We start from the raw sequence: 19,086 nt of genomic DNA on the forward strand, positions 1-19,086 counted from the left end.
GCAGCATCCCACATAAATTGGAGGAAGATAGGCACAGATGTTAGCTCAGGGCCAGTCATCCTCAGCAAAAAGAGAAGGATTGGCATAGATGTTAGCTCAGGGCTGATCTTCTTCACAAAAAAAAAAAAATTCACCAAAAAAAAAAAAGAAATTACAATGGACACCACAGAAATACAAAGGATTATAGAGGACACTATGAAAAGCTATACGCCTGTAAATCGGATAACCTAGAAGAAATGGATAAATTCTTAGCATCACACAACCTTCCAAAACTGAATCAAGAATAAATAGAGAATCTGAATAGACCAATCACAAGTAAAGAGCTTGACACAGTAATCAAAAACCTCCCAAAAAACAAAACTCCAGGACAAGACGGCTTCTCTGGAGAATTCTACCAACATTCAAGGAACATTTAATACCTATCCTCTCAAACTCTTCCAAAAAAATTGAAGAGGACAGGATGCTTCCTAACTCATTTCACAAGGCCCCTGATATCAAAACCAGAAAAGGACAACACAAAAAACAAAAATTACAGGCCAATATCACTGATGAACATAGATGCAAGGATCCTCAACAAAATATTAGCAAATTGAATACAATACATTAAAAGGATCATGAACCATGATCAAATGGGATTTGTCCAAGGATGCAGGGATAGTTCAACATCCACAAATCAATCGATGTGATACACCACATTAACAAAATGGAGAATAAAAGTCACATGATCATCTCAATAGATGCAGAGAAAGCATTTGACAAGGTCCAACATCCATTTATGGTTAAAAAAAAAAACTCTCAATAAAATGGGTATAGAAGGAAAATACCTCAACATAATAAAGACCATACATGACAAACCTACAGCCAACTTCGTACTCAATGGTGAAAACCTGAAGGCTATTCCTCAGAGAATAGGAACAAGACAAGGATACCTGCTCTCATCACACTTATTCAACATAGTACTGGATGTTTTAGCCAGACCAATTAGGCAAGAAAAATAAATAAAAGGGATCCAAATAAGAAAGGAAGAAGTAAAACTCTCACTATTTGCAGATCACATGATTCTACATATAGAAAACCCTAAAGAATCCACCCAAAGCTAATAGGAATAATCAATGAATACAGAAAAGTTGCAGAGTACAAAATCAACATACAAAAATCAGTTGTGTTTCTACACATTAATAACAAACTAGCAGAAAGAGAAATCAAGAACACATTCCCATATATAATTGCACAAAAAGAATAAAATGTCTAGGAATAAAATTAACCAAGGAGGTGAAATACTTATACACTGAAAACTATAAGACATTATTGAGAAAGGCCTCCCATTATTTAAATTGTTATTTTCCCTTCTCTTCCCTTCCTCTCCCCACCCTTCTCTCTCCCTCTCTGCCTCCTTCCCTCTCTCCCTCTCCCAATCCTTCTCCCTCTCCCTCTCCCTCTCTTCCTACCCTCCCCGACACACATAAAATAGCTTACATCAGATGATTCACAAGAGCATATGATGCTACTCTACTATAGTATAATCACTGATTTCCTTCTCTTTATGTTCCATCAGCTATAAATCCTTGAAGGTTAGAGCTATGCTTTATTTCATTTTATTCCTCAATATGTGATTACATGAAGAAAAATTGTGGATTTGGGGAAAGCGATAATGGCATTGTGGCTATGTACTTTTAAAGAGTCCTTATATTTTGGAGAATATTCTGGAATAATTTATACATGATATGCCATAAAATAATATGGGAATCAGGAGAAGGGTAGCAGAGGTGTGAGGATGATGCAGCTGACATGGGCTGATGGTTATTGGACAGGTGGTGGACCCATATAGATACATTAAAACTATTCCATAGACTTGTGTCTACAGGATATGCTTGTATATATGTCAAAACACATATACTTGTGAATATATCAAAAATTCTTCATAAGAGGCATTTTTTTAACATTTGGATTTCTAATTGCCTGGCCCAGTCCCTGACACACAGTAGGCACTTACTCTCTGTTTGATAACTGAATAAATCAAAGAAAAGTACAGTGAGCGCTCTCTGGTTTTATGCTTGTGAAACTACAGGAGGGGAACTGCTGAGCTTGGAGGAACCACAGAGGTCCTCTGGTCCAGAAAACAGAGCACTCGGTCCATCTAACTTATTCTTTCAACAAGTACTATGTGTAGACACTATGCCAGCATTAATGATGCTATGCCAACAAGACAAGTTCCTTGCCATCAGGGAGCTTACAGTCAGGAGCTAATAAAAGTCTAGATCTCAGCTAGTGCCCTAGAAAGTTCATTCCAAATTGTGCTCACCAATACAATAAATGCAAAAGCATCAACTCTTTACAGAGTTCAAGCTGTGCCCAAAGTCAGACCTTGGCTCTGAGTTCCCAGAAGAGCATGCTCAAGATCCCTCCCAGGAGGATGTCTCAGAGTCTAGACAGCAGAGGAATTCCCTTTGGAAGGGTCACCCAATACTGAGAGTGGAAGGGAGCTGGCACAGGACTGCAGCCACAGACAGCACTGGGGACCTGTACTCAGGTCTGTCCTCAATGAGGCTGCTCAAACCATCAGGATGAGAACCTCTCAGGTCATCACCTCACTCTCACAGTAACGCTAGAGGAAACAGCAGAAATGTTTTAAAACATGGAATTTGGGAATGTTGGTGGTAATTTAAAGATCTGAAGAGAATAGCATAGAAAAACATAAAGGAAAAATGAGCCTATATTCCCAAAATCAGATAGTGGTTCAGTAAATTATGACAAATACATGCAATTACACGCAAATATATATATTATTTACATATACATATAACACACACATGTATATATATAACATACATATATACATAGTAACATAGGATGTTGTTTATAGTTTACTGGTGAGAAAAGTAAGCACTTCAAAACCAAATAAAATATAATACCATTCTAATTATTTTTGTTGTTTGTTTGCTGAGGAAGATTAGCCCTGAGCTATCATCTGTGCCAGTCTTCCTCCACTGTATACGTGGGTCGCCACCACAGCATGGCTGGTGAGCAGTGTAGGTTCACACCCAGGATGTGAACCTGCAAACCCAGGCCACTGAAGCACAGCACACTGAATTTAACCACTACACCATGGGGCCGGCCCACCATTCTAACTTTTTAAAATCTAAATATGCATAGAAAAATCTGCATAAAGATATGTATCACATTGTTAATGAGGCCTATCTTAAGGTATTCGCAATGTGGACAGCTATAATTTTCTTTTTTCTAGTCTACAGTTTGTAAAATTTTGACAACAACAATGACCACTCCTGTAATAAGAAAAAAAACTGCTGAAAATCAAAAGATGTATAAATAAATGATTGTATAATCACACATTTGTCATCTATACTGAGACGTCAAAATCTGCTCTAACCTGCCCTTATCAGGTTGGGTCTCCTTTCCCAGGGGCCCTGTACCTTTCAGGATGGAACTCCTCAGGCTCTGGCCAGAACTCTGAGGCTCGGTGAAGAGTAAATGTTGGCACGATCACCGCTGTTCCTTTGGGAATAAACACCCCATTGATTTCCACATCTTTCTTACAGACTCTCCAAAGTCTAGTAGCAATAGGGAATAATCTGAGAGATTCATTCAACACCATGTCAAGATACTCCATCTGTACCAGAGCGTCGTAGGTGGGAAGTGCCTGGGAAGAAAGAAACAGGTTTTGATAAACTACGATTTGGGATCAACTTTTCACTCAGTCTCTGCAGTACTATTGAAATGTTAGCAGTATGAAAGAATAATTCATATTAATAAAGGACCTTAGCATTTATAGACATTTTAATATCTACCATGTTCTTTGACCTGCTCAATGGCCCATTGAGATGCACGGAGTAGCATGGACTCCCAGGACTATAGGAGACTGTTCGGACAATCCCCTAAATAGGGTCTGAAATCCCTCACACTACCATGTAGTGGATTTTCTTTCTCATGTGAACAAATATGACTAATTGACTATGACTCTTATTCTTAAGTGAAATATGCCAAAGTCACTGCTTCCTCTCAAAAGAGAGGCCACACACCAGTAAAAAGGAAAGAGAATGTAGAAAAGAACAAATCCCCTACTCAAAATAAAGTTTTTTAGTTGAAAAATCCTACTTGATAACTCTTTAGTTTATATATGTGTAATTTGGAGGGTAACCGAGTATTATAAAAAAAAATCTCTATAGATAACTTGGGGATAAACTGGATATTTTCTAAACCAAATATGACAAAAGAAAGGTAAGATTAGATGCTGCCTCAGCACTGTCAATTTCATTTCTAGGGAGAGTTATAAAGAGGATACAAACCCCACTCTCAGCCCCACTCTCTTTTGCTGGAGGTCTCCTAGTTGCTGCTGCAGCATTTGACTGTAATCTCTAAAGATCTAAACAAGCCACTCCAGCCATAGAGGCCTGGTCACTTCTCATCACAAAGAAATCCTGTTTTGCGAGAGATCCGAAAACTGTGTGGACAATACGTGGCTATCACCTGGCATTATATTAAAGAGGCAATACTGTAGAGGTTAAGAGTTTGGCTCTGGAGCCAGACACCCTGGATCATAGCTTGGCTTCTTCACCACTAGTTACATGACTAGTGTATGAAAGTATTTTCTCTCTCTGTAGCTCAGTTTTCTGATATGTTCCATGGACATAATTAGAGTTGACACTTCGTAAGTCTGTTTGACAGAGACAGTCACTGCTTACCCAACACCCGTGAAGTCTCACACATTTCCCAGCCCAATGAACTTAGGGGAAATCAGCTTTGGCAATGATCTGTGAGCTGAAGTGATGTATGTCACTTCAAGGACAAAACATTTGAAAAGCCAGTGAGCAACACTCTAGTTCTTTACTCCCCAGCCCACAGGAAGGCCCTTGTTCCAGATAATAAGCTACAAAAAGGTGGAGCCTCATAGCCTGTATCCCTAGTAACTATGTGGAGCAGAGACTCCCACTCTCATCCTCCACTACCTCTACTTGGACATGTAAATGTCAGTTAGAAGTAAACTTTTGCTAGGAAAGCCACTGAAATTTGAGGGATAATTTGTTACTGAAGGTAAACCTAGTCTATCCTGACTAATATACAATTTTATGAAGATTAATTCATTTATAAATAGAAAGCATTTAGAAGAGACACATTTAGTAATAAGCAAATGTTAGCTACTCATGTTGCTATTGTCCTTGTAATTATTATTATAAAAAAGGGAGAACACAATGTTTAGCTAGTCTCTGTCTCTAAGTGACCTTTCATTACATTGCAAACAAAAGAATCCCAATAGGAGCTTTACCAGAGAAAAAAGATAATCTCTAATGTGTGTAGGCCTTAAAATGTTTTCTTGCCTTATATCTGAAGGACCTAAGACTCAGAAAGGTCATAAGACTTGCCCAAATCACAGTCAAGACTCAGAGTCATGTCTTCCATTTCCTGTCCTATGCTCTTCCCTGTACACCAGCCTCTCCCAGTCTGCCAAGTTTACCGTGGGTAATAGACTGCACTAGTGGTCCCAATTCCTCACCCCTTCCAATGTCCTTTCCCTTTGCCATCTAACTTTGTAGGGTCCTTCCATTCTACTCTGGGTTTGGCCATGTGGCTTGCTTTGGCCCAATGGAATGTTGGGTAAGTGTGATGTAAGTACAGTTTTGAAAGGCACCAGTATAACCGGGCTTCTCGCTCTTGCCCTCTGCCGTTGCCCTGAGAAGGGCACACCTAGGATGGTTTTCTGGAGCATGAGAGACGTGTGGAGCTGAGTCAGCGCAGCCAGCTTAGCCAAGGCCAGCCTAGATCAGTGAATAGCCAGACCAAAGCAAGTCCAGGCAATATCAACAGGGATAACTACCCGGACACTTGAGCAATGAAGGCTTATTGCTAGATGCCACTGAGGTTTTGTGATTTTTACCAGGCAATACTTGATAAAAAATAACAAATACGTCAGGGCCAGCACTTTTTTCCAAGATCTCATATTTACGGGAATAGCATACATTGCCTAGGTTTCTCCCTTTGTTTTTGTCTCCTTCCATTCATCTTAAATACAGTAGGCAAAAGAATTGATGTTTATGCATTTTGAAAAATCCTGCTAGGAAGTGATTAGGAGACATTCTTGCTCAGACTTCACGTGCTCCCTCTCACTCCAGGTATCATCCACTCACCTTATTTGGGAAAGTCGCATCAATCTCCTCCTGCAGCTTCTGCTGCACATCAGGGTGAGTGGCCAAAAGATACATAAGGAAGGAAAGAGAAGTGCTTGTGGTATCATAGCCAGCAAAAATAAAGATAGTAGATTGGGCCACAAGCTCCAGATCAGACAAAGCTAAGAGAAAAGGAAAGACATTTTAGGTAAAGCATGTCAATATAAAACATCACAGTTTAGATGATGAGAAACCTAAATAATGAAACTCCAAAATCCCTAGGGAAAAAATAGAGAAGCAGTTCACAGTCAAACTGAGAGTGGTTTGCCCTCTGATGTCTATTTGAGAGAAGAGAAAAAGGCAAAAATTGTCTTAATTCAGTTTTTCCCGAGGTCTATACTATTCTTGGACATCTCCTCCTGGTTATGCCACCGACCTCACCAAGAGAGCTGGGTAATTTAAGAGATAGAATTTCTGTCTAACATGTACAGTGTTCAATATGTCCCATGGAGAATCGCAAAATTACTTTAGCTACAAGTAATGTGGAATAGCATACTGCCAGGAAAATCTTAAATTACTCTAGCTAAAATATAGATTGAAAATTTTTGAAAGTGTACAATACTAAGGCTTAATTGTAGAGAAACTTAAAGGATCTTTCCCCTAATATCTTTAAGAGAATTTAAGAGAATAATATTCGGCTACAGATAAACTCTCGCTACTCAAAATGTGGTCCATGGACCAGCAGCATCAGCAGCATCTAGGACTTCATTTGAAACGCAAATCTCAACCCCCACCCTAGAACTATCAAATCAGAATATGAACTTGCACAAGATGTAGTGGTTGGTGTACATGACCAAGCTTCAGAAGCCTGGATTGTGCCTTGAGTGGCATTAGATAATGGAAGACCTGAGGCACAAGTCTTCAAATGGAAGATCCCAGATATGTAAGGAAACTACAGAGACAGACAAAATGCTTACAAGAGTGGTGATTGACCCTAGTCTAATCAGTGGCATTAAATAGCAGAAGAAAGAAAGGCACTGGCCAGCATCAAATGTAGAAAAATAGGGTCCAGTGAGAGTAACAGCAATGCTTATTCAATCGTGGCCTGAATGTCATCTTCCTTAGCATATGTGACCTTTCTTTGTCCTGCTTTAAGGCCAGCAAATAGCCGTTGTGTTTCTAAGTTGGCCTCCATTTTTAATTTCTCCTGGAAGAAACTAAGCATAGTCACACTCTAATCTATTTGCTTGGGACTAGATGGGGACCTTTAGATATTTACAGCACTGAAATAACCGTGGTTGGTACCTGCCCCAACCATGTAATTCACAACTAAAACACTACAAAACGAGTGTAAGAAAGGTCTACAGAGTTCCCACTTCCCAATGATGACATCTGTGATGCTGTTGTGGGTGAATTCAACTATCAAATGCTCCCCCCCAGTTAGCATGAATCTCATGATACTCAAAGTTTAGAGCTGCGATGTACAATATGGTAGACACATGAGGCTATTTAAGTTTAAATTTATATTACTTAAATTTAAATCCAATATAAGATTCAGGTTTTCAGTGGCACTGCCCACATGTCAAGTATTCAATAGCCACATGTGTCTAGTGCTTACTGTATTGAACAGGGCAGATAGAGAATATTTCCTTCATCACAGAGAGTTGTACTGGACCATACAGTTAGATAGATTAGATAGATAGACAGACAGATAGATAGATAGATAGATAGATAGATAGATAGATAGATAGATACATAGATACATAGATACATAGATAGATACATAGATAGATACATAGATAGATAATAGATACATAGATGATAGTTGGATAGATAGAAGTAGCCATAGATATAGATATAATTACAGTGGTGTGCTACATTCAGATCATCTCTACTCTCTAGGACCAATTGTCAAATATTTGGGAATTCTGTGAGATGGTTGTCAAACTATTGGTAGCTTGAAATTAACCATATGGAAGTATTCATGTCATGGAATTAAACTATGTATCAGAGCCTTTTTTAGAGAGAGATACAGAGCATGTTTACAACACTGGCTATGGGTATATATAGAAATATTTATGTTTATCAGTTCTGTGTAAATATGTTTGATGTTCTTAGCTTTGTCCTCTGAGAGGATCTAGAAGCAAAGAAACGCTACTAGCAATGAGCACTCCTACATCCCAGTGTTGGGTTTCTAAATACCATTTCTCACTAAAAGGAACCAGAGCTCCTTGGAGAAATGGTGGACTCCAGGGCTCGTGGAGGGAAATAGAATAGAAACCTGGAATGTCTTCCATCAGAAAGCAAGGAAGTGCTCAGAAAATAATATGTGAACAGATACAGTGCAATCTGCATACTACAATGGTGGATATATATCATTATACATTTGTCAAAACCCATGGAAAATAGAACAGCAGGATTGAACACTAAAGTAAACTATGGACTTTGGGTGATAATGTGTCAAGGTAGGCTCACTGTTTGTGACAAATGTACCACTCTGGTAGGGATTTCTATAGTGGGAGAGTCTGTGTATAGTTGGGGGAAATGAGTATACAGGAAATCTCTGCACCTTGCACTCAATATTGCTGTGAATCTAAAACTGCTCTAAATAAGTGTCAGGACAAAATAAAATTTAAAAAGGAAGAAGAGGGCTGGCCCCGTGGCTTCTCGGTTAAGTGTGTGCGCTCTGCTACTGGCGGCCCGGGTTCGGATCCCAGGCACGCACCAACGCACCGCTTCTCCGGCCATGCTGAGGCCACATCCCACATACAGCAACTAGAAGGATGTGCAGCTATGACACACAACTATCTACTGGGGCTTTGGGGGAAAAAAATAAATAAATAAAGTTATTAAAAAAAAAAAGGAAGAAGAAAAATCAAAGGAGACAGGAGTCCATTTGAAAGGGCTTCCAGTGGACAAGCGTGAGAGAATTTGAGCATCAAAATAAAGAATGATATAAGAGAGGAAATTAGTAATATATGAGATCATACTGATATAAATATGTAAACAAATAGATAAATGAAAGAGAATGGAAAGCTCTCCTTACAATGGAACATCAACTCATAAATGTAGAAGAAATGACAGAATTGGAAAGTCATCATTTTGCAACTATCATAGGAATAATGGCTTCAATCTAAAATCACCAACGGATGATAAAACTAGTAGATGAAATTTGAAGAGGTACAGAATGTTTACCCAGTCTCGAAGGCTTTCCTCAGAAGTTACATATTAACACAAATGGAAAAAGAAAACTTGACACTAGATTAAGCTAGTAAACACAACTTTAAACAATTCTACAAGTTAAGGTCACAACACTGGGGCAATGTGCCTTCTGTGATGAAGCCTTGATGCAAATATCCAGGTGAAGGTTCTAATTCACTGGGTCTGGATGAGGCCTGAGAATTGACATGGAAACAAGCTCCCCAGAGGTTCTGATGTAGGTGACCCACAGACCACTGACTGACTTTGGGGCATGAAATACTCATTCGTGGTTGTTCTTCAAGATTTGGGAAAAAAAAAAATGTGCCTGTACCTTTCTAGAAAGTGCCTCTGGCTACCATTTACATGTATCTTTCTTCAATTTGGCTTCAATTCCCATCTATCTGGAAAAACTTTTTGCAGGTTTTCAGAAGCATCCTCTTCCTCTGAGCGTCCCCACACTGGCCCTCTGACACACTCTTGGGTTACTTTTATGGGTGTCCAGTTCTTTGGAATTCTGGGAGTTAATCATCAGCTGAAGAAAATCCACTCGGTGCTGGAAGGAGATAGACACATTTCAATTAGACACTTACTTGTGAAGTCAGAAATAAACCAGGAGCACAGTACTTAACCTCTTTCCTGAGAATATGGCCCCTTTAAGTCCAGAAGTCTGACTACTGTTGCCTGAGTCATCAGTGAACAGAAACATCCAGCTACAAATCTTGAAGAGCAAACTATTTCTCTAAGAGAAATCTAGCCATCATGTCCAACTGTTTTTTGGTCCACATTCTCTCTGATCTTTGGCTTCTCTAGCTTTTGAACACAGTTTCTAGATCAAAGAGCTGCCTGTTCCCTCTCCTGTCATGCCTGCTTGCTCAGGAAGAAGTCCCTGACTTCAATCTCTTTTTTTCTTCAGCCTTAATTGTTAATGAATGGTCACATAAATTAATCCTCTGATGTTTGCAGAGTTCATCAGCAGCTTTTCTCTGAACATCTTCAAATGCCCCACACTCCCAGAACTCTACACAATCTTCAGTAACCTACTGGTAGTACCCAGGCCTGTCTCCCTGACTGCAGACATCCTTGTGCTGGTGTCCAGACCTCATGAAGGCAAATCTTGGTTAGCTAGCTGCAGCCTCAATGCCAGAGAGGACTCCTGTCAACTACAGACTATGAGAGGGCACCAATTTAACACAAACTATACTCTACAGGTAGCCTAATGGGGGCTTCCATTGGGGAATGTGTAAAATAAGAGGCTTGGAATTGAAATGTTTCTTTGCCAATCTAAGATCTGGGGAAATTATAATGCCAGTAAAATAATTTTTAAATAGAACTGTTTATCCTTTGACAATTGATTGAATGGAAGTAGTAAAGTTTTGGCTCAACAATATTCATGCAGTGACATAGTAATTGTCACCCCTATTATTAAAATTTAAATATGGCCCTCTGACTCATTCTTATCTCCCTCCCCAACTTCTACCTTCTTCATTTCCCCAAAATGATAGAAGTCTCCTGCTCTAAATCCTAGTGATCTCTGTCACTCGAAAAAAATTACAATGAAGTGCACATATCATATGTATACAGCTCCATAAATTATGAAAGGTGAACACCCACATGTAACCACCACCAGATTTTACCTTTTCCTTATCTTTGAGGCGATTTTCTTTCATCCTTTTTACAGATTTTGTAAAAAAAATCAGTAACACTTTTTGGAAATAGAGAGATATTTAATAGTTCAAAAACTGGGTGAAGAAATGGAAAGAGTGCTGTAGGGGAAGAAAAAAAAAAGAAAGCACAACAAAAATGTATAATTTACCTGGAGCAATTATAATTTCCTTTACCAATCAGAAGAATAAAAGACAACAGCCTTCTCAGCCAGGAGCCATTCCCTCTATCACCTTTGCTCAGACTTCCAAGCCAATGGTTAAGCAACAGTAAGTCCCCACATAGGGGCCATCACTACAGCCGTGAGGTCAATGGCCCTCTGCATCTTTGGAGTGACCAAAAGAAAGGATTGCATTTCTTGACCTCTTAGCCTTTTACCCATTGGACCTGAGTCCCTTTGGATAAACCAGACCATAGTCTGCTGCTTAAATTAATTGTGCAGTTCAAGAAATACAACTCCAGATAGAAATAATACATGATGTCTTTTAACCCCAAGGAAATGAAATCAGAAATCAATAACAGAAAGAAAATTGGGAAATTCACAAATATGTGGCAATGAAACAACACACTCCTAAACAACCAATAGGTCAAAGAAGACATTAAAGGTGCAATAGATATTACTTGGACATAAATGAAAATGAAGACACGATATACCAAATCTTATGGGATGTAGCAAAAGCAGTGCTGAGAGAAATTTATGGCTACAAATTTCCACATTTAAAAAGAACAAAGATCTCAAACCAATAACCTAACTTTCCACCTTAACATACTGAAAAAAGAAGAGCAAATAAAACCTAGAGCAAGCAGAAGGAAATAATAAAGACAAGAGCAGAAACTAATGAAATAGAGAATAAAAAACAATAGAGAAAATCAATGAAACCAAAAGCTGATTCTTTGAAAAGACCTTTAGCTAAACTGACCAACAAAAAAAGAGAGAAGATTCAACTTACGAGCATCAGAAATAAAATAGAGGACATAACTACTGACATTAAAAAAATAAAAAGACGGGGCTCTCCCCATGGCATGGTGGTTAAGTCCAACATGATCTGCTTCAGTGGCCTGGGTTCGTGGGTTCAGATCCCGGGGGGAAAACCTGCACCACTCATCAGCCACACTGTGTTGTCAAATAACATATAAAGTCGAGGAAGATTAGCACAGATGTTAGCTCAGGACTAATCTTCCTCAGCAAAAATGGACTTTTGGTGGTGAGAACAATGCAGTCTATACAGAAGTTGAAATATAAGGATTTACACCTGAAATTTAAATAATGTTATAAACCAATGTGACCTCAAGTAAAGAAAAGACAATCTGAATAAACCTATAACAAGTAAAAAGGTTGAGTTAGTAATCAAGATCCTACCCACAAAGAAAAGCTCAGATCCAAATGGTTAATGGGAAATTCTACCAAATCTTTAAAAAAGAATTAACACCAATTTTTCACAAACTCTTCCATAAAATAGAAGGGAGGGAACACTTCCAAACTCATTCTACAAGGACAGTATCTCCCTGATACTAAACCCAGACAAAGACATCACAGGAAAAAAAAAATTACAGACCAACATGTTTTATGAACATGATTACATAAATGCTCAAAAAATACTAGCAAACTGAATCCAGCAACATATAAAAAGAAGTAAACACCATAAACAATGGAGTTTATTCCAGGAATGCAAGGTTACATAATACACCATATCAATAGAATAAACAACAAAAACCACATGATCATCTCAATAGAGGGAGAAAAATCATTTCACAAAACCCAACATCCTTTTGTGTTAAAAACTTTCAGCCAACTAAGAGTAGAAGGGAATTTCCTCAACCTGATATAGGGCATCTAAAATAAACCATAGCTAACATCACACTTAATAGTGAAAGACTGGATGCTCTCCTCTACTATTAAGAGCGAGACAAGGATGCCTCTCTCACCACTTCTATTCAGTACTAGAAGTTCTAGCCAGGGGAATTAGGCAAGAAAAAGAAATAAAAGGCATCCATATAGGAAATGAAGAAGTAAAACTATCTCTATTACCAGATAACATGATCTTGTATATAGAAAATCCTGAAGAACTATTCAACCATAAAAAGAAATGAAGCACTGATACACGCTACAACATGGATGAACCTTGAAAATATTACACCAAATAAAGAAAGCCAGCCACAAAAGACCACATATTGTATGATTCCATCTCTATGAAGTGTCCAAGCTAGGTAAATCTATAGAGACAAAAAGTAAATTAGTGGTTCCTTAGGACTAAGGGGAGGGGCAGGGTTGGTTAAAAGGTACAGGGTATCTGTGTTGACAAAAATGTTCTAACAATTGACTGTAGTGATCATTGAACATATATTTGAATGTAATAAAAATCTTTTTTTTTTCAGTTTAAGTGAATTATAATTGACATACAGTACTGTACAAGTTTAAGAAGTACAGGATAATGACTTGATGTGCAGCACAAGTTTCATTAACATCCATCACCTCTTATAGTCACAAAAAAAAAAAATTCCCTTGTGATGGAACTATTAGGATCCACTCTCTAGTGACTTACAAATATACCGTACAGCAGTGTTAGCTACAGACAATATGTTGTACATTACATTCTCAGTACTTATTTATCTTATAATCAAAAATTTCTACCTTTTAACCACCTTCCTCCAATTCCCCCACTCCAACCCATGCCTCTGGTAACTATAAATCTGATTTATTTTCTCTAAGAGTATGGTTCTTTGAATTTTTTTTTTAGTCCACATATAAGTGAGATCATCCAGTATTTGTCTTTCTCCGTCTAACTTATTTCACTTAGCATAATGCCCTCAAGGTCCATGCATATTGAGGCAATGGCAGGATTTCCATCATTTTTATGGGTGAATAGTATTCCATTGTACACTTATAACACATTTTCTTTCTCCATTCATCTGTAGATGGATACTTAGGATGTAAAAACCATTGACTTGTACATTGTAAATGGGTTAAATGTATGGTATTGGAATTATAAATCAATAAAGTTGTTACAGAAAGAAAGAAGGAAGGAAGAAAAAAAGAGGAAAGGAGGGTGGGAGAAGGAAAGAAGGAAGGAAGGAAGGAAAAGAAAAACAGTAGTCCACGTACTTATTGAGAGAATGAATGGATTGAGGAAATCAAATCTAAAGAGCTTCTTGGCATTTTCCACAAAGGGATCTTGTGGGTTGTTGAGGGAATCGATGTTCACTCCAAATGATGTGCTGGTAATCACATCCATGCTGTAGGCCCCAAAGATGCTGAGTAGGAAAAAAAAAGACATAGAAAATTAAAATCAGCACCTCTTTACTCTCCTTATCCAACACATGCAACAAGAAGTGCATGTAATTCATATGCCCAGGCAACACATGTAAAGAGCCAACACCATCAGAACCTTCTGCTGGATCATCTGAAGAGTCTATGCTACCATCACACTCACTCATGAGGTGTTCATCAGGTTCCAATGATGCACTTGGCCTTGCATTAGAGGTGATGGGGACACTAAGGCATGTTAGACCCTCTTCTGACCTGAAGGAGCTGAGTCATAGAGGGATAGAGACCCATAATCAGAAAAATGACAATAGTGTGCTTTGAGTATGGGCAAAAGTACCTATACGAGCACTGTGTTTCAGCAGGACAGAGGGTGGAATAACTAAATCACTCTAGTGGAGTCAATAAAGGTGACATTGATCTGGGTCTTGCCTCACCACAGTATCTATGCTCAGAGCTGATTCCTCTTTAGCACATTACAGAACAGCAGCACCCCGTTCTGAGTTGCCAGGAATGTCATCCCTCCTTCTCTATACCCCTGCTAAGGCTCCTGAAAGACCCACTCTTCCTCAACTTCAGTGATCTCAGGTTGCCCTGAGGGCTGACTCATTTCTGTAAATATAAAAACTAAGAATGTTCCTAGTTAGAAAATAATAATAGAGCACTCCAACACTGATTTAGGTGATCCCATAGCTAAGTGATCATATGTACCCAGCGTTCCCAGGACAATCCAAGTTTACACTTGTTGTTCCTGCATAATTAAAAATATCCCACTTTAGACAACAGATGATATAGTTACCCTACCCATAGCCTGTACAGGGCCTTCTCTCTTAGAGACTGAAAGAAGGAGAAGTGGTGGTAAGATTTAATATTTAGCATTTTGTTGATACCCTCAGCAAAATCATGAAGGGGTTTAAGTTGTTCCAAGTTCCACAGTGTAACTTTCCTGCCCCACCCGCTGCCTACCAATACGTACCAATGCCTTCCCCTCTACACGGAAAACTTTAGTACGATCATGTTTCTTCTTTCTAAACTATGTATTCTTGAGTTCCACAATATCCAAGGGGAAAATTATGCAGATAAATGAATCTTGGCTCATGTACACAGGTGAAAAGACCCTTTCTCTCCTGACTGCCCTGCCTTTTTGGGTAAGCCACCTCTTCTTGGGTGGGCCATTGGAGTTGTAACACCACATGCCTACTTCTGTTTGGTCACTGGAGTAACTCAATAGTGGAAATTTTGGCTCCATGTCAGGCAGCTGGTGGGTCTCGTGGCAGAGCTCAGAATCCCAGCAGGCGCAGCCCTACATACTCTTTCAAGGTGATGGGCTTGCCTTTCTCTGCTGCCTTCCTCAGGTTACTCACCAACACGTCTGCATACTGGCCAATAATGGGGAACATCTAGACCCAAAACACACCACCACCCACAGTGAAATGTAGAGACCCGAGTCTTAGAAGGACCTGGCTTTAGCAAGCACGGAACAGTACGTGACATTTTATAATGAATCTTATAATGTCTCTTCTAGGACATAAAGAGAAAACATCATTTTCAAGAAGCTCAAATTCAGCAAACTACTCCTTGAAAAGAGACTAGGATCTTATTTTCTACCTGGCCCCAGGTGCTATCCTTACATTTCTAATTAAAAGTCCTGTTAATTTCTTACCTCCTTGAGCTTTCCACTCGTGAAGGTTGGAGACAGCAACGTTCGTATTCTCTTCCATTTTTCATCCTCAGACAGAGAGACAGCAGTTTTCATAAATGCCAGTGGACCAAAAAGCTAGACCCAAAGAAAAAGACATTCTGCCCTACATGAATTCTGGGAGTTTCAACAATTGTGGAAAATTCGTTAAATTGGCATCAAATATTCAACAAATATTTAAGGACTGTCTACTTAGTAGCAGACCTTATGATAGATGCTCAATAAACATTTAATCCAAATGCCTGGGTTCCTTTGAGGATGGAGGAGACATCCAGCCAACTGATGTGGTTTCCAGCCTTTATATTCCAATCACAGTTTAAATGCAAATGACCCATGTGTTAGAGAAACTGTTCTTCCAGGGGAATAGACAGGAATAAGACCTAGTACATCCTCCAGGGCTGTGCAGAGTAGAAAGGGATTGGTGACAGACAGCCAGATAGCCTTGGAAAATTGTATGTTGCCTCAGGCCAACTCTGTCTACGTGTATCTACGGCAAAAGCAACTTGAAAAAGGGATGTCCTGATATGGTGACTTTTAAATAAATAGTAGTTAATACTTAAAAGACTAGTAATCTATTTGTTATTCTGAAGAAATTATACAATCACATGGGAATCCTTTTGCATTACATTTTTCCTCCAGGGATAGAAAGGAAAGAAAGAGATAATTCTATTTCTCAGCTTGAGACTGGCCTACCAATCCAACCTCCTTGAGACTTTCTTTCATCTTTAAAAACTATATTTTGTTTTAAAATGGATATCTCCAACACCATTTCATGATAAAAACTCAAAAACTAGGAAGAGAGGGAAACTTCCTCAACTTTGTAGGGAGCATCTACAAGAAAACCTACAGCCAACATCCCAGTAATGATGAAAGACGGGAGTGACTTCACTAAGCTGGCTGAGTAGGACTCCAGCCTCCATCACTCCTCAAGGAACATCAATTAGACAGCTATCCACAAGTGAAAAGAGGTATAGGAGAGCTCAGGAGTCTACTTAAGATGCTTCAGCAACACAGTGGAGGAAAAAATCTGAGAATAACTGCAAAATGGGTAGGGAGAATAGTTTCATTTTGCCTGCATCATCCCATCCTCCACGCCAGCACTGCTCAACAGCTAGAGGGAACTCTCAACCTGAGAGACTGGGCTGGGACTAGGACAGCAGGGCAAGTGACCAGTTTCCCCAGCCTTTCAGGGCACTGCACTAATGAACTGCTTTGGTTTCACCCCATCCAGAGACTGGCATAGGTGACATATCTTAAGACAACTAGGAACAAAGAAGGGCAGGGACTGCCAGTAACAGCTGTGTGGTGGGAGTGTCCATGGTTCTCTGTGGCCTGCTCTGCAGAAGATTCCAGAAACTTCCACTGCTGAGGAAACCAACAGCCAGCATAGATGTTGCAGACACTCTGCAGATTTTGCAGCTGATAGCCCCACAGGTTTTTATAATCACAGACCCAACTTCCTCAGTCCTGCCCTGTCCCACTCCTCCCCTGCCACAGCTGCCCTAGCCAGTGCTATCAACAACTCCAGGAGTCCGTGGATCCGTGTCAGCAGCCAGCCCGGACTCTGTGCCTGGTTAGGTGCATAACAACAGCCCAGAGCCCTGCAGCTGCTCAGGTGCTTGGAGCCAGCCCTGACTCCTGTCACTGGACTTCACTGCATGTGCCCAGAGCTAACCCCTGCAGCCGCCCACCTGCACACTGCCAGCCTCAACTCCAGTCACCAGCCCCCACTGCAGTGCATGTGCCTGCACTCAGCCCCCAGGGATGAGCATGTGCAAACCACCAACTGTGGCCACCACTGACGCCTGCCTCAGTACCTTGCTACTAGACCTGGAGGTGGAGCTAAAGACCTGAACAGCCGTTGCAGCCAATGTGGACACTCCACAGCTCTTGTTGCCAAGGATCGTGCAGTTGGTGATGTCGTGAACCCCGGCTGCATGAGCCAACCATGCCCCCCCGAATATAGAGCCACCACACACCCCCACACTTGGCACTCAGCACCACTAGACTGAGGGCCACAGCACACTACAATGTGACCCAGCACATAAGCAAAGGTCTTTCCTTACTGAAGTTAGTTCATAAGTCTGGAAGAGGTGACTGCTTCTTCAATTGCACAGACACCATTGCAAGACCACAGCGATCACGAATAATCAGGGAGACATGACAGCAACAAAAGAACACAGCAAACTTCCAGTAACTGACTCCAAAGAGATGGAGATCCACAAATTGCCTGACAAAACATTTGAAATAATTGTTCTAAAGGAGCACAGAGAACTACAAGAGAACACAGATAAACAATTTAACAAAATCAGCAAAAAATTATAAAAACAAAATGACAAGTTCAACAAAGAGATATAAAAAAAAAAGAAAGAAAGAAATTTTAAAGCTGAGGAATGCAAAGACTGAACTAAAATGTGACTGAGAGCTACAAGGGAACCCCCATAAGGCTATCAGTGGATTTCTCAACAGAAACCTTGAAGCCCAGGAGAGGCTGATTCAATATATTCAGGTGCTGAAAGAAAAAAACTACCAAACAAAAATACTTTGCCTGGAAAAGTGATCCTTCAGAAATGAGGGAAAGGTAAAGACATTTCCAGACAAACAAAAGCAGAAAGAGTTCATCACCACTAGACCTGCCTTACAAGAAAGGCTAAAGGGAGTTCTTCAAGCTGAAAAGAAAGGACACTAACTAGTAACAGGAAATGATATGAAAGTATAAAACTCACTGGTAAATGTAAATATATAGTCAAATTCAGAATACAGTAATATTGTAAAGGTGGTGTGCAAATCACTTACAACTCTAGTGTAAGGGTTAAAAGACAAAAGAATTAAAGATAACTATACTAAAATAATTTGTTAATGGATACACAATATAAAAAGATGTAAATTGTGACATCAAAAACATAAAATGCCAGTGGGGAGTAAAAGCATTGAGTTTTTGAGTGAGAATAAAGTTAAATTGTTATCAGTTTAAAATAAACTGTGATATCTACAAGATGTTTTATAGAAGCCTCAGGGTAACCACAAAGCAAAAACCTATAGTAGATACAGAAAAGATAAAGAAAGAGAATCAAAGCACACCACTGTAGAAAATCATCAAATCACAAAGAAAGCAGGAAGAAGAGAGGAAGGAGGAACAAACG

At 39.6% G+C, this 19,086-nt stretch overlaps 1 pseudogene; it reads right to left on the reverse strand.

The window, feature by feature from the left end:
* The window catches only part of LOC131422902 (cytochrome P450 3A12-like), a 34,417-nt pseudogene that overhangs the window by 6,328 nt on the left and 9,003 nt on the right, over positions 1-19,086 (reverse strand).

Source organism: Diceros bicornis, chromosome 26, assembly GCF_020826845.1.
Source record: "Diceros bicornis minor isolate mBicDic1 chromosome 26, mDicBic1.mat.cur, whole genome shotgun sequence".
Taxonomy (NCBI): domain Eukaryota; kingdom Metazoa; phylum Chordata; class Mammalia; order Perissodactyla; family Rhinocerotidae; genus Diceros; species Diceros bicornis.